Source organism: Chroicocephalus ridibundus, chromosome 1 (assembly GCF_963924245.1).
Source record: "Chroicocephalus ridibundus chromosome 1, bChrRid1.1, whole genome shotgun sequence".
Classification (NCBI taxonomy): domain Eukaryota; kingdom Metazoa; phylum Chordata; class Aves; order Charadriiformes; family Laridae; genus Chroicocephalus; species Chroicocephalus ridibundus.
Window position 1 is genome coordinate 39358560 of NC_086284.1, and position 14891 is coordinate 39373450.

General features: G+C 37.1%; 1 long non-coding RNA gene across 2 annotated transcripts in view; it reads right to left on the minus strand.

Annotated features, from left to right (window-relative positions):
- LOC134519356 (uncharacterized) overlaps nt 1-14891 on the minus strand; it is a 58331-nt gene that overhangs the window by 25720 nt on the left and 17720 nt on the right. Inside the window, exon 1 of one of the 2 annotated variants that reach the window (XR_010072204.1) lies at nt 4836-4966. The exons of the other annotated variant lie outside the window; for it this stretch is intronic. This is a non-coding gene — a long non-coding RNA (uncharacterized LOC134519356). Of the gene's footprint in view, nt 1-4835; nt 4967-14891 lie in introns of those variants that run through there. 2 annotated transcript variants of the gene reach the window in all.

Genomic DNA, 14891 nt, shown 5'->3' on the forward strand with positions numbered 1-14891 from the left:
TTGGGTTTGGTGCCTGCACAGACTTACAATAAAATTAGTGCCTTTTTTATTGTTAACTTAATTGAGATTAGATATGGCCTAATATTTTTGATAAATTCTTCTCTGATCAGTCATTCTGAACAAGAAAACAGCCATCGTAACAAGAAAACATGGATCTGTGCAGCAAAAATAATAGAAAACATTTATATTGTTTCATAACTGCAGTTGAAGTTACTGTTTTATATTGAGGCCTTTGCTACTTGCTTTACCTTGCTTGTTTTATCAGCGCTGGAAGGGTTACCAGGGTAGCCTGGTAACAAAAAACACTGCAACAAGGAAAGTTAAAACCCCTTCTCCCTCATTAATATGTGTATTTCATGTTTTATTTAATCTACTTTAAGTACTCATTTGCCAGATATTTTCTGACTGTACTTGGTTAATAACTATCAAGGAGCACTGAAATATGTGCTTAAAAATCATACCTTAATTTTTCTTCACAAACAACAAATATGATTATTAGAATCTTTCTTGGCATTAGAGAAGTTTCTCTAATTAAATACCCTCAATTAATTTCACTGATGTCAAACAAATACCTAAGGCTGATTTTTTTTCCCACTTGGAAATCTGAAAGTCTGTTAAAGAAAAAGGTTTTTAGAGAAAAAAAGTCTTTAGTTAGAATTCTGTTAATTTTGTACAGTTATCGTCACTTCCTTCTTTTACATAATTTTATATTAATTTCCTATTGAAGGATTTGCATTTAAATAACAGCTGCAGTCAAGATTTATGGCTTAAGATATTGGCACAAATATAATAGCAAGGTACTGAAAAGTGTATTGCAATTGAATGAGGCTGGGTAAAACTTGTACTTTCCTCTTCAGGACTTTAGTTCCACTGGTGAGCTTACTTGTTATTTATAAAGGAAACAGAAAAAATTTCTCTTTAGAAGCTTTGCTCTCATGTTTGTATGCCAGCTGCAGATACTGTCCCAGCTGAGACAGAACAGTGTAATTCTTTTTTGTTCACTCTGATTCTGCAATTCAGTGAAACTTAGAGAAGTTGGGAAACAAGGATAAAGAGAGCCATAGAGCAAAAAAAAGCAAATGGGATTCTAAACAAAACAAAGTCTTAAAAAGACAGTGATGACAGCAGGCTACTGAAAAAGAAAATGTATTGTGATATGCCAGAAAACTTCATAAAAATCATATTTTTCATTTTGTTTCTATGCTTTCAAGGTGAGTTTGTTCTTTTTCTAGATGATCGTTAATAAACAGATTTCATACTGTTGCAATCTCTGTTGAAAATAAATGATATCCAAAATATTTTTTCTAGTAATTTTCCAAATTGCCAAAAGTTTTTTTTATGTTACAAAAATATTTTATTCTTATAGCTTGTGTTTTGTTAAACAAAATAATGCAAACTATGAAAAGTTTAAACTAATATATTTTCACAACTAACATGATAGAGCTATAAAAATAACCATTTTAAAGGAAAGACCAAATAGTTCTGCCATGTAGCCTTTGAACTGCACAGTACAATAGATATACTTTTTGCACAGAATAAAAGTATTGCAATAGCTTAAAATAATTAGCAATAAAAAATTCAGGAACATAATATATTTATACCACAACATTTACCTAAGTGGTCAGGAGATTTCTCACGTACAAAACACCTGCATATTTACTAGTCACTTTCAAATTCTTTTATATCCAATGGAGATCAATAGGCAGTAGAGGATGGAATTTATGTGACCAATTGTAGACATCTACTTTAGGTTTATATGAATCACAGACTGACTGCCTGTTCCCACTAATAATAAAAGAAGCCTATGCAAATAGCTCAGTTATAGGTGTCTACTTAATACAGATGTAAAGGTAAATTAAAAGAATCATCCCTATTTACTATTTTCTTTACCTTATATAGCTCAGATGACTGGTTTTCCACTGCATTAAATTCAGATAGTGGATTATTCACAAGGATTATAATTGAAAGTACATATTCTATGTTTGTGTGGCAATAGAAATTAAATCGTCCTATACAAACTTTGCCTACAGAGAAAACCTATGCCACACAACACTTAATTACTAAGAAATATAAAATTCGCAGTAATTGATGTCTTAATACACAGTCATTCTCAACACCAATTTGAACCTATGTTTCATGGGAAAATTCACATGAGCACATTTAGATTATGTTATGACTTGTCAGTAATGCCAAGTGCTTTTGAAAAGTTACTTGTTCTACATTTGCAATAAAAGCTTGATTGTGTTAGGTAATATATAGGACCTCATACATAACATGATATGGTGGTTTAACCACTATTCATGAAAAATTACACTCCTCAATGTATCAGAAAGTTTAGCGAGTTTAGAATGGGAAGTTTAATGAAGATTATCTTCCAGCTGCAGACACAATAAATAGTAACACTTACACACAGACATAAATGCTGACATTACTAAAACTGTAGTCTTGTCTTTTCTGATGAGAGGTGGGAGGAATAAGGCAAATCAGGTGAAAGAGTAAAAGCAGAAAATTAATCAGGAAATATGAAGAGCTGATACAAAACAGAATGGAAAAGGAATAGAAGAAATTAATTCAAACAATGTAATGGTAGATGTGGGAAAGACTTCATTATATAAAAAAAATAGTTCAACACTTAAGAGCAATACATGACAAAAAGCCATATGGAATCATCTATAGAGTCATACAGTTTCCCTTAGAAAATGGGTTGGTGAAAAGTTCCTGTGCAGTGAGATGATGTGTATGGCCAAAGGAAAGGAAAAGCTTCTGCTCATATTTTTCAACTACAGATGATCATCAATAAATTTTGTGGCTTGTAAAGGAAAAAATACTAAAAGGTACAAGAAAAAGTCCGATGTTTAACACTGATGTGACAAAACTTAACAAAGAAGACTTCAAATCCCAGACAGATTTTTTTAGTAGACTTGTGTTACTTCAAAACTAGTTAGAATTAAAAGATGTTTTAAATTAAGAATTCCTTACAAAAACAGGACAAATGTTTTTATCATCTAGAATTCCTTTTCATAACAGTTCTAATAATAAGTAAGAAAGACATTTAAGCAAGCTGAAATATTAATAATTTAATGGTAATTTTTTATACTTTGTATCACAAAAGAAAATAATTGAAACACTACTCTTTAACGAGTACTTTGTCATTTGTGTAGTTTCTGTTTAGTGATAGTATTTGTCAGTGCACAGTGTTTATGTGTAGACTTCAAACATATCTCATAAATTCTCATGTTCAACTATCATCTTGCCATTACCTCTAGTTGTAGAAATCCCAATAATTTAAACTCAAGTGTTTGTTGCTAGTTAGTCTAGTAAATTTAGTCTGCCTCTGAAAAGATCAAGCTATTATAATTTTATCTCACTAAAAAGCGCTACTTATTTCCTGTGAAAAGATTAAGGAACCTGACTGAGTGAACCATTAGAATGGCTTATAGCAGCTCCAGAGTTTCAATTTCTCTTTGGTTTATATACTGTCTCAACATGTTCTAGAAAAAGACAGAGCTCCTCTATCTCAGGGTCTGAGTTGGGAAAATGCATAAATAAATGTTTTCTACAGCAGTCTTCATCTCAGGAATTTTCTGTAACTCGGAATTAATTAAAAAAAGAAGTGACACAAAACCTGAATATTAAACTAAATACAAGCTCAGAAGCTAGAACAGAGGAAAACAGAACAAAATTTTCTAATACTAAATCTTTAATACACTTTCTGAAAAGACATATTCTTCATTTTTCCATATATTGTAAAGGACAAAATATTTTTGGACCAGGCTATGGCCCTGTATCCAAGTGTCTAGGATGTTCGACTGTGGATTGAGAGTCCCAGACAGTTCCAGACACAGTGTCTGTATCTCATATTTAGCACTAATTGGAGAATAACTAGAGAATACCAGAATATAAGTGTCAATTTACCCAGGCTGGTACTAGGGTATACTGTCATTTTCTCTCCTCTTGACTGAGACTCTAAAAGGATTTTGCATGAGAAAATTCTTGCTTTTGGATCAAAACCACAGTCAGAAGCAAGTTCAGTCCCAACCTCAGCATCAATATGTTCAGCGCTAGACAGCCAGAGTATACACATCTCCAGCTACTCAAAGAACCCGAGAAGCAGTTTTGCCAGGATTTAAAGTATTGTCAATATGGACCAAGGCACCTACATATCGCTGAATATATCTAAATCTCCTCTTCCTTTTTGCTATCTAGTAGACCACTGTTTGCAACTGGTAATCTGTGAAAGAAAAGATCTAGGCCAGAACTCAATGAGGAAGACTAATAGAAAAATGCATGGCAAAATCAACAGACCATCAGCCCACTTTAATTAGTTATCTTCTTATTGTAATTTAGTCTGATGTGCAAAAAATAACTGTAAAAGCATTACTTCTTTATATAAAAACATAACATAAAAATATCATTAAAAAATCTTTTAGTGGCTTTCTATTATGTCTCATAATTGAAGTAATGGTTGCTCTACAATGCATCTACTGTGCTAGTACACATTAAGCAAACATTAGCAAAACCAGAGGAATTTCAATGGAATGGAACAGTGTTATATGCTGATTATTTTTATATTTTTTTTTTCTGCAGTGTATCTTTCAGCCCAATAACAGCATTGAATATATTTCAAATTCTCACTGTCTCTGAAAGATGTCACAAGAATTTTCCAGCCTGGTGAAAACCTCACACCACCTTATCGCCCAGCACCATACCTCAGCAGCCTTGCCCTCAATTTTGGTGTCCCATTACTGCACAAGAACTCCAAACACCTTTTCAAAAAAATCTCGCTGCTGACCCTAACTACATGTCTTCAGTACATGCTCGTGCATTTCTCCTACCACAGGCAACTTTTCCCTGATGGAGCTTCTTTCCCAGCATGCTGTTGTCTCCACTTGACTCTCATAAGAACTTCTCTCAGTACTGTAATCTTCCCACTGCCTGGGTATACATCAGTGTTGCCAAAATGTTTTGGATGCACTGGCCGCTTCCATGTGTGACATTAGCTCCATCTCACTCCTGCTGGTACTCCTTCTGTCTTCTCTGTTGATTATCCTGTAATGATCATTTGCTAGAATCATAGAATCATAGAATAGTTTGGGTTGGAAGGGACATTTAAAGGTCATTTAGTATAAACCCCCCTGCAATGATCAGGGACATCTCCCACTAGATCAGGTTGCTCAGAGCCCCGTCTAACCTGACCTTAAATGTTTCCAGGGATGAGGTATCTACCACCTCTCTGAGCAACCTGTTCCAGTGTTTCACCACTCTCATTGTAAAAAAATTCTTCCTTGTATCTAGTCTAAATCTCCCCTCTTTTAGTTTAAAACCATTACCCCTTGTCGTATTGCTACAAGCCCTACTAAAAAGTCTGTCCCCATCTTTCCTGTAGGCCCCCTTTAGGTACTGAAAGGCCATAATAAGGTCTCCCTGCAGCCTTCTCTTCTCCAGTCTAAACAACCCCAACTATCTCAGCCTGTCCTCATAGGAGAGGTGCTCCAGCCCTCCAATCATTTTCATGGCCCTCCTCTGGACCCGCTCCAACAGGTCCATGTCTTTCCTGTGCTGAGAGCTCCAGAGTTGAATGCAGTATACTCCAGGTGAGGTCTCACCAGAGTGAAGGGCAAAATTACTTCCCTTGACCTGCTGGCCACATTTGCTCCCTTCCTCCTTCCCATTTTTCCTCGACCTGATAACAATAAGTGCCCATTAGTGGTGGTGAAATTACCTTTGGATAAAGAAGAGATGTCTTTGTTTATTAAATAAGCTTCAGTTGGAGCAGAGACCTAAGCATGTGTCTAGCTACATTCACACTTGTTAGTTTCATGGGGTTATTTATGTGTGCAAATTGTATTCATTATTACTTAAGAATGGCTTGTCAGGTTGTACCTGAAAAGCATCAAACATACCAATGTGAATTGCATTAGTAAAACAATATAACCAGTTTGGTAGGGTTCCTGTAGTTTCTCCTTCCACATCCCCTTTCTGGCTTACAAATACTGCTCTACTAATCTTAGAATTTTACTTACAGAAATATGTCAGAAACTTAGCTTTAGCAGCTCTTATTGTTACTTTTTTCATCTCCCTTGAGAAAAACTACGCAGAGAAGAGCATTTGGTAACGAAGTAGTTTCCAATATCTTTCCAGGATGTTTTACAGTAAGGAGAGTCAGACTGCCGAAATAATAGCTGCTGTTTTATCTCTGAAGACAGAGAGCAAAGGGAAAAGGTATTTTCTTTAATTTTCAGACTTTGAAGTGGCGTCTAGGAAGACCATTGGAATTAGAAGACTGGAGATGTGATTCTCTGCCCTCTACCTTGAAGGAAGTCTGAAACCAGAGTTAAGCCCCCCAAGTGCAGGTGCATGGGTAAGTGCATAACAAGCTGCTTAGAGAACACTGAGGAAAAAACATTCAGAAAAAAAGAGGCTGATTTAGCTTTTACCTTTTATGACAACATTTAAAGAAAAGATTTTCTCTGCGTAAAGACCAAAACTCAGGTTTGATTAGCAGTCATGAAAATTTCTCCAGAAAACTTCACAGTAAAAAGTCCCCAAATATTTTTTTAGACAAAGCTTCGTTGTGGTGGGTTGACCTTGGCTGGCTGCCATGTGCCCACCCAGCCACTTGCTCAGTCCCTCTCCTCAGTGGGCTGGGCGAGAAAAGAAGATGAAAAAGCTCATGGGTCGAGATGAGAACAGGGAGATCACTCACCGGTTACTGCCACAAACAAAAGAGACTAAGCTTGGGGAAGATTAATTTAATGTATGGCCAATTAAAAATAGAGGAGGATAGTCAGAAACAAAAACTAAACGAAAAACCCCTTCCCTCAGCCCCCCCTTTCTTCTGAGGCTCAACTTCTCTTCTTCGTTCCCGACTCCTCTACCTCCTCCCCATGCAGAGCAGTGCAGGAGGATGGGAAATGGGGTCAGTCCATAATAGCTCCTCTCCGCTGCTCCTTCCTTCTCGTCCTTTTCCCCTGCTCTAGTGCAGGCTCTCCACCAGCTGCAGCTTCCTCCCAGGGCACATCCATTTGCTCTGGAGTGGGGTCCTCCACAGGTTGTAGTGTGAATATCTGCTCCACTGTGGTCCTCCATGGGCTGCAGGGGAACAATCTGCTTCACCATGGTCTTCTCCACAGGCTCCAGGGTAACCCCTGCTCTAGTGCCTGGGGCATCTCCTCCCCCTCCTTCTTCACTGACATTGGAGTCTGCAGGGCTGTTTCTCTCACATTTTTCTCACTCCCCTCTCAGAAAGCTGCTGTGCAGCATTTTTTACCCTTTCTTACATATATTTTCCCCAAGGCACCACCACCTTGGCTGCGGGGCTCAGCCGTGCCCTGCAGTGGGTCCAATGAAACCAGCTGGAACCGGCTGTGTCTGGCATGGGGCAGCCCTGGCCTCTCCACCCCTGCAGTCCTCTGCTACCAACACCTTGCCATGGACACCCAATAAATAAATTCATGTCAAAACCAATTTTGTTTTAATTTGGTTTAGTTATAAAACAAAGCAAATAAAGCTGGAGACTAGCTTTCTCCTGCTGTATGCTGTGATCATGGGTTCCAATCAATTTAATTAAAATAGACATTTTCTCACAAATTCTATTGATTTGGATGAACTCCCATTTCTCCATGAAATACTTTTCTCATTAAAAAATATCAACCAGCCAATTATTGTGAATGTTTTAAGCCAACATCAGCAGGCTAACTACACTTCTTTAATAACAGAAAAAGTTTAGAAAACATTCTGCCATGGAAATTTTAAAATTCAAATCAACCCCAAAAATTTCACGTGAATTTTAATGTTTAAATGCAATTGAGAAAGACACTTAGCAGCTTTATACTGTAGTCTCTCCCATAGCATATTCAGTCATTATAGCCTACCTAACACATACAATTACACATGAAAATGGATAAGACCAATTTCTCCAAAGTCCAGAGAGACACAAGTCCTAGGATGTCCATTTTGATGATATTGCTAGAGGAAAGCAAAAATGAGAAAAGCCATGGATTTGTGGTTCTGAAGGTAACAATAACTGGGCTTTTGGTGCAACAGTATTTCCCAATGTGTCCCCTGTCTCAGCAAATGACATCCTTACGAGCACCTCTTGAAGAGGCAGATGAAGAACTGGCTCCTGTGCCTCTGCGTAAGTGGACTCCTTTAAGGAAGAGGACAATCAGTTCTTTGCCTTTTGAAAAATAGTGATGAAATAACAATAGTACATATTATAATTAAGAATGATCACTTTCAGAATACTTTACAGCTTCAAAGCACCATGAAACCATCAAGTAATTAATGTTTATTTAATGAAATTAACATAATTCAATATGCAACGATGATGAAAGAACAGAAGGGTTTTAAAACACACAAGCCAAATCCTGGAGCCCACCTGAGAAGCTGCTCAACTTTGTAGTCAGGTTCTATGCAATCCTTGATGTACCATGTATGCACAGTGTCCAACAACAGCAGAACAGATCAGCGGAATAAATCACTTGGAAAACAATAATTCTCAAAGGAGATTCAGGCTTTTAGATGGCTCTCCAGAGGGTCAAAATCACATACCTCAATGTTCAAACTATTCATGCTACTAATAGACAGGAAAGAATTGAACAAATAAAGGTGGTTTGGGTTTTGGGTTTTTTTTTTGTTAGTTTTCAAAGAGTATAAGAATTTATTGCCAATTGATTCTTAGAGCTTACGGTATGATTCTGCGTTTTTATGTACTTAGAAGTCCCATTGACTTAAATAAGGGTAGCGAGTGCATAAGGAATGGAGAATAAGGCCTTTGAAGTTCAGTATCATTATTTAGATTTCAGGCATGCCTGGAGACAGCACTCTAGATTAATAAAATGCTTTGCTTCAATTAGCTCTGTGTCTCCTGCATCCCTCCCCAATTCCCTCTACCCTTGTTTAACATACTCCCTTATCCCTTCGCATTATCCAGACAGGTGCTCTCTGCTATCACAGACTGCTGGAAGTTTCACGGAGATTCAGTGTGGGGAGGAGGAGGGTGTATATTGTTTTCTTGGCTCTGATGCAGGAAAGGAGAATGTGCGAGTCTGTATATGAGTCTGATTTGTTCTCCCTGAGTATTGTTTCAAAGATCTTTTAAAAATAGCTCTGAAAAAAAATATATCTTAAGAGATCTCTTAAACAGATATGCTCATGTCTATGCAAGCACATTTTCACAATCTAGCACAGAAAATGTAAATCAAAGGAGTATTACTTCTAGCTGATTAATTTTGAGGGAGACAGAAGCCAATATAATATATATATATATATATAAGTTCTTTTGTATATATGAAAGAAATCTTTATTGTAGTGGAACTCAGATTTCTGCCATGATGTTCTCTGGTGTTCCACTGTAATAAGCCCCCTCCTTTCAGATTTCCTTGAAAGAAGCTTAGGAGCAACGGCCACTGAAAATTGACGCATCCTGCAAAGTGGGGGCAGGAAATTATAAGTTTCACATTGAGTTCAATGGGAAAGCCATAAGGCCCTGCTCCTTCTCCCTTGGGGTATTTTCCTATTTTATTGTCAGTACTATAATGGGCAATCAGTTCCTGAAATGGTGCCCTGCTGTCTAGATGAAGCATTTATAGGTTTTTTAAGCAGTCCATTTGAACACTGCAGAATAAAAGAGTCAGCCCTTGTAAGTTCAGATTTTAGGGCCCTGATCCTGCACTGAACTATGTGTCGGCAAACCTCCTGCCCACTTGGAATTCAGTGCAGGATCAGGGTCTCGATTTCTACATTTTCCGCTGCAATTCAGACCTTTATTTATCACAGCTGGAAACAACATTACAAATAAAAATGCTTCTAAAAACCAAAGTGTCTGTCCCTTTTAAAAGTTAACTTTCCTAGATTTATGCACATATATTTACATAGTAATCTTCTGAATGGAAATACTGCTTCTAATGAATTAGGGGATTACTACAAAAATATATAAATATCACAGATGTTTTCCATGCAGAAAGACTTTCTTTGGAGAAAAAAGAAATCTGTTCAAAACTCAAAGGAAAAAAGTCTTTCTGAGGGCCTAACATCACAAACCAGATCCAAGAAAGACCTTATGGACCAGATCCAATATAAGATTTCAGCCTAAAATGAAACTAGGAGAATTTAGGGATCACTTAAGGTTAGTCTAAATTGGGATTTAGAAGCCCAAACTTGACTAGAGCTCAGACCATTATCTAGGTCATCTCTTTTCAGCACTGCCTAATCCTTACAATACCAAAATCTATAAAATGCCCTCCTGTGTGGCTTAAAGTTTGCTGCTGCTAAAAGTGGACATACTTGTCCAGACCTGGCCACTGAAGATATATGCCCATTGCCCAGATAAATTCCATGTTTAACCAGAGGATAGTAAGTCAGCAAGCTATCTGCTTCTCTGGAAAAGTCTGAAAATATTGCTATGTATTTTTTTCACATCTGCTTAATGCTCAGAACTCTTCACTGAAGCTGGAGTTCGATTACCAGCACTGAGCCAGTATTGGCCATAACCTTAACAACAGCCACAGGAAAGGACATGTTCCACGTGACTACTGGGGTGGGACCTCAGTGAAACAGGAGTCACGATATTTGAAGAGATAGCAAGTTTACGAGTGAGACTCTCTCCTAGTTGTTATGGCATTTAGTAGAAAAGAGGTAAATCTGATATTTTTTTCAGGTCTTTAGTCCCAGGACTATTGTCCTTGTAACCAAATGGCGTAGGAAGTACACATCTATTCTGACATAAAGCAAGAATATAATTTCTATCCCACTAAAAGGACAGTCAGAGAACCCTTTCTATGGTCACTTGACTTTTCTGGATACAGTGGCTTAATTGCAAGAGCAAAGGCAAACATTTATCAGCAGTTTTCCTCACCAAATTGCTGCTCCTGTCTCAGGAGATCACAGAGCTTGGTGATTAAGGCCACTGCTGTATGGAGGAGCAGGAGGCATCAATTGCTTCAAGATTTGAAAATCTGCTTACTGGATGAATGGTTTAACTGCCAGCCTACAGTTCAAAAGACAGGGAGTGCAATTTATCACCACTTTTCAAACTCATTCCCTTTGGTGCCTATTCCCCCAAGGTGTGTAGGCTCTCAAAATCAGCATCTCACTCTTTTCATCTGAATTCTTTCACATCAGAGAAAGAATTTATTCATGGAAACTAGCTACTTACTCTCAGCTGAGTGGCATATATCTGAGTTCACCATACCATTTTCATTCTTGGGCTCAATTAACCTTGTCTCATGTAAAATAAAAAAGAAGGATGATAGCATGAGTAGGACTGAATTTTCCGTGAAGACTTTTTTTATTTTTTTTAAACACATTGAAAGACTGAGGACGTGGCTCCATAGACAGATGTAAAGATTCATATAGCAACATATCCCAGATTTCAGCTGGCCAGCTTTAAGCTGACTCCAGTTCCAAAGCTGGGTGGTAGTGTTAACGTGGCACTAAGCCTGAGTTAACGAAGCATCAGGAGACTCCTGAGAAAATGAGAGCATTGGCAACTTTGCAATTTTGAAAGGCTTGAGACTGTGTTTTAGTCACTCCCTCAGCCTCAATGAATAGTTCTATTCAGTAGCAGGTGATTATCCTTAAGAGCAGGACCTATATGCACTATGATAGAGAGCTAGTAGAGACACCCTACTGTGACTGTTTTTTTGGCAAGCCTCACCAGAGACTTTGGCAGCTTCTCTTCCTCTAAAGTGCTACTGTGCTTTTGCATGGTTGCATTCTTCATGCAAACAATTATCAATGCCAACCCTAAGAACATGAAGAACTGATAATAATTATTGTTTTCACTGCTGGATAGCAGAGAACAACTGCAACATCGAGAAATATCATGCTTTCTGAGCATTTTTTTAGAAAATGTATCTATTTCCCTTAGCTTAAGTAATAAAATCCAGTTATCTGACAACATATTTGAATTGTGTTTTCATTATACACATGTACATTTTGCAATGGATTACAATTTTTAATTAAGGCCCCATGTGGTTAGTAGAATGGAGTAATTAGTAACTTCCAATAACAATTTTATGTTAATGTTTGTGAAATGATGTATTAGAGAATTTTAGAACAAAATAAAATAAATTAAAATGTGTAATGTCTTAAAGATCACACTGTTTGAGCCCAAACAAAATGTTTCTTTTATTCTCTTTTTTTTTTACTTCACTCCACGTTTGACAATGTATTGTTCATATCATTTCAAAGCTGGAAAATGTTTACTTATTGGATTGACAATATCTCTTTACAGTATTTCTAATGCTCACTTAACCTGGCCTCCTCTGGACTACTTTGTGAAGTTTTAATTCTGGGAAGAAGGGCAAAACAGGGTCCACAAAAAATTGTGATAAAGAAAGAAGAAAGGGAAAGAAATGCAAACAGAAAGAGACATAAAAGGGCAAATCCTTTTAGAAATGGAATAGGAGCAATATATCAACTATTCATAATGTTAACAGTGAAAATTATTTCCAGCATTTGTAGCAATGGTCTATCATTTGCATGAAACATAATAGTCTAAAAAATCACTTAGGGCAGGTGTCTGCCTAACTTCTGCTAGTGTTAACAGCTGGTGGGGTGGGAATAAGCAGAGTTTTTATTGCTTGTCCACTTGCCTACAGGCTGCAGCTCTTTGCAACACATTCCCTTCATGGACCTTGTTGGCCAAAAATCAGGGAACGATAAGACTTGTTCACAAGAGGGGAAGTCCCGTATCTCTAAAAAAGATAAAAATGTTCTTGGCAAGATGACTCCAAAGGTTTCTCTGAGACACTGAAAATTTGTGATGGCCTGAAGGCTTTGCTCTGCCAAGCAAGCACAATTTATTCTGTCTTGTGAGGAACACCGCAGTGAGTATGCAGGGAGCAGTGAAGTTCCTGCTAGGCAAGATGAGAGCTCCCGTCTCCTAGCGCTCTGGGTTGTGATACAGGAACAATTTAGACTGCCAACAGTATTTGTGTTAATGACTAGTCTTGCTTCCAAGATCTCAGCGGCAAATGCCTCATCTCATGCATCACAGTACCTCCTGACCTTTTGATACTGGCTAGATGCTAGACAGACTAGAGACTTATTGTAGAAAAATGTTACTACACAGGTCTGAATTATGCCGTATTCTAAACGAACCAAGGCTGACAAGGCCATGGAGGTGGAAGATTTCCCTTCTACTATATGCACTTTCATTACTGAAATTCCCACACTAGCTCTTTTGGATTCCAAGTCTTTTGTTTACATATGAAAAATGAGATCTCTAATTTGATAATTAATTCTCACACCAAGTATTTTTGACCGTGTCTTTTGTTTACTTGTAGTTGACACGATTTCTGGTCTAAGGGCCAAGAGACAAGAGATAAGCAAAAAATGACATAAGATCTAACCAATATTTATTTAATTTTTGGTAGCTGTCTCCTATGTGTAACCAGCACATATATGTTTATTTTTTATTACAGTTCATTACAGGGACAGCAGCTGGAAAGCAAAGGAAAATGCTGATAATTTCTCTTGTCATCCCTTTGACTCTAGCACAAGGTCTGTGTTTTTTATCTATCTTCAACAATCCACTGATCAAATATTTATCCTCCTAGTTCTCTTACCCTGATGGAGGAATGCTAGTAATATTTCCATGGCAAATTCTACTTCTTTAAAAGGAATAGAAAACAAAAGTTTTCATTACCCCAATGACAGGATGTATAATCTTAAAGCTTCCCATTTGTTAACACCTTCTCCCCCACAATCTCTCCAAATACCTTTTCTCTCAGATGGTGTAAATGAATAATGTCACCAAATTAAACTCAGTGCTGTTGTCTTCAAACTAATTTCAATTTGAATCTTGATATTTTGATTTCAGCACTGTAGAAGGTTTACATATGCCTCTAAGTTTACTGGTTATGAGGTAATCTATTGTAAGGCATCACCTCTTTCATATATAGTTTTACTTAGCAAAAATTCCTGTCTTTTTTGCAGAAGCTTTGGAGGAGACATCATCTAATACTGGCAAAAACTTAGAATTAAGAGGATAGAAATGAACCAGACCCAAAAAGTTTTGTCTGACAAGTCTCCTAAGACTCCGTGTCATCTGCTTCTCAGAAAAAGGAATCCTATAAAATGTGCACATCTTAGAATAGAGGAATATTTTCAGCAGTTTGGAAGATTTCAGTATAAATTAAAATTTCAAGCTCAGAATTCCTTGTATGGAGACATTATTATTTCTTTGTTTCTACTGTTTCTGCTGAATTAATTTTACCTGATACATACTAGGGTTGTAATTGCCTTTTAAGGGAGCTGCTTCACAAGGGAGTGTTGTTCCCTGACAGACTATTACAGCTAGTTCTTACTTCTTTTTTTCACTCCCATCTGATTTAGCTCCCAGTTTATTGCTCTCTAAGATAATGATACTGCACTCGACACAAGTATGTTTCATTCTCCTTCTGCACTACAGTCACCCATGTCATCATTTTTTTTCTCATATCATGATTTTCTGTTGAGCTAGTGATTCCTTCCAGTGCGGTGTAGTTCATGACATTTATGCCAAGGTCATCAATGGAATGGCACTAAATTCCCATCGATGATGTTTCTGGATCTTAATATTTTTCCTTTTAACACAAAACTTTTTATCTAAGGAATAAATCCTTGTTGTCTTTATTCAAATAAATATTTTTAGATGTTATCAGACAATGACCCAAATTGTAGTAGAGTTTGTCTTGAGGAAAAAAAAACACAAAACCCTTCAGATGTACAAACAAGTGGCAGGTTTGATATGTCTCTGCCTGGATGTCACTGAGATATCCTGTTTATTCAGTTGTACCTGGCACCAATTTAGCAGTTTAAGAAAGGAAGAAAATGTAACCCTTTTTTTTTTTTTTTTAAAGAAAAGATACAAAACCAACAGCAGCCCACGAACAACACCTGAA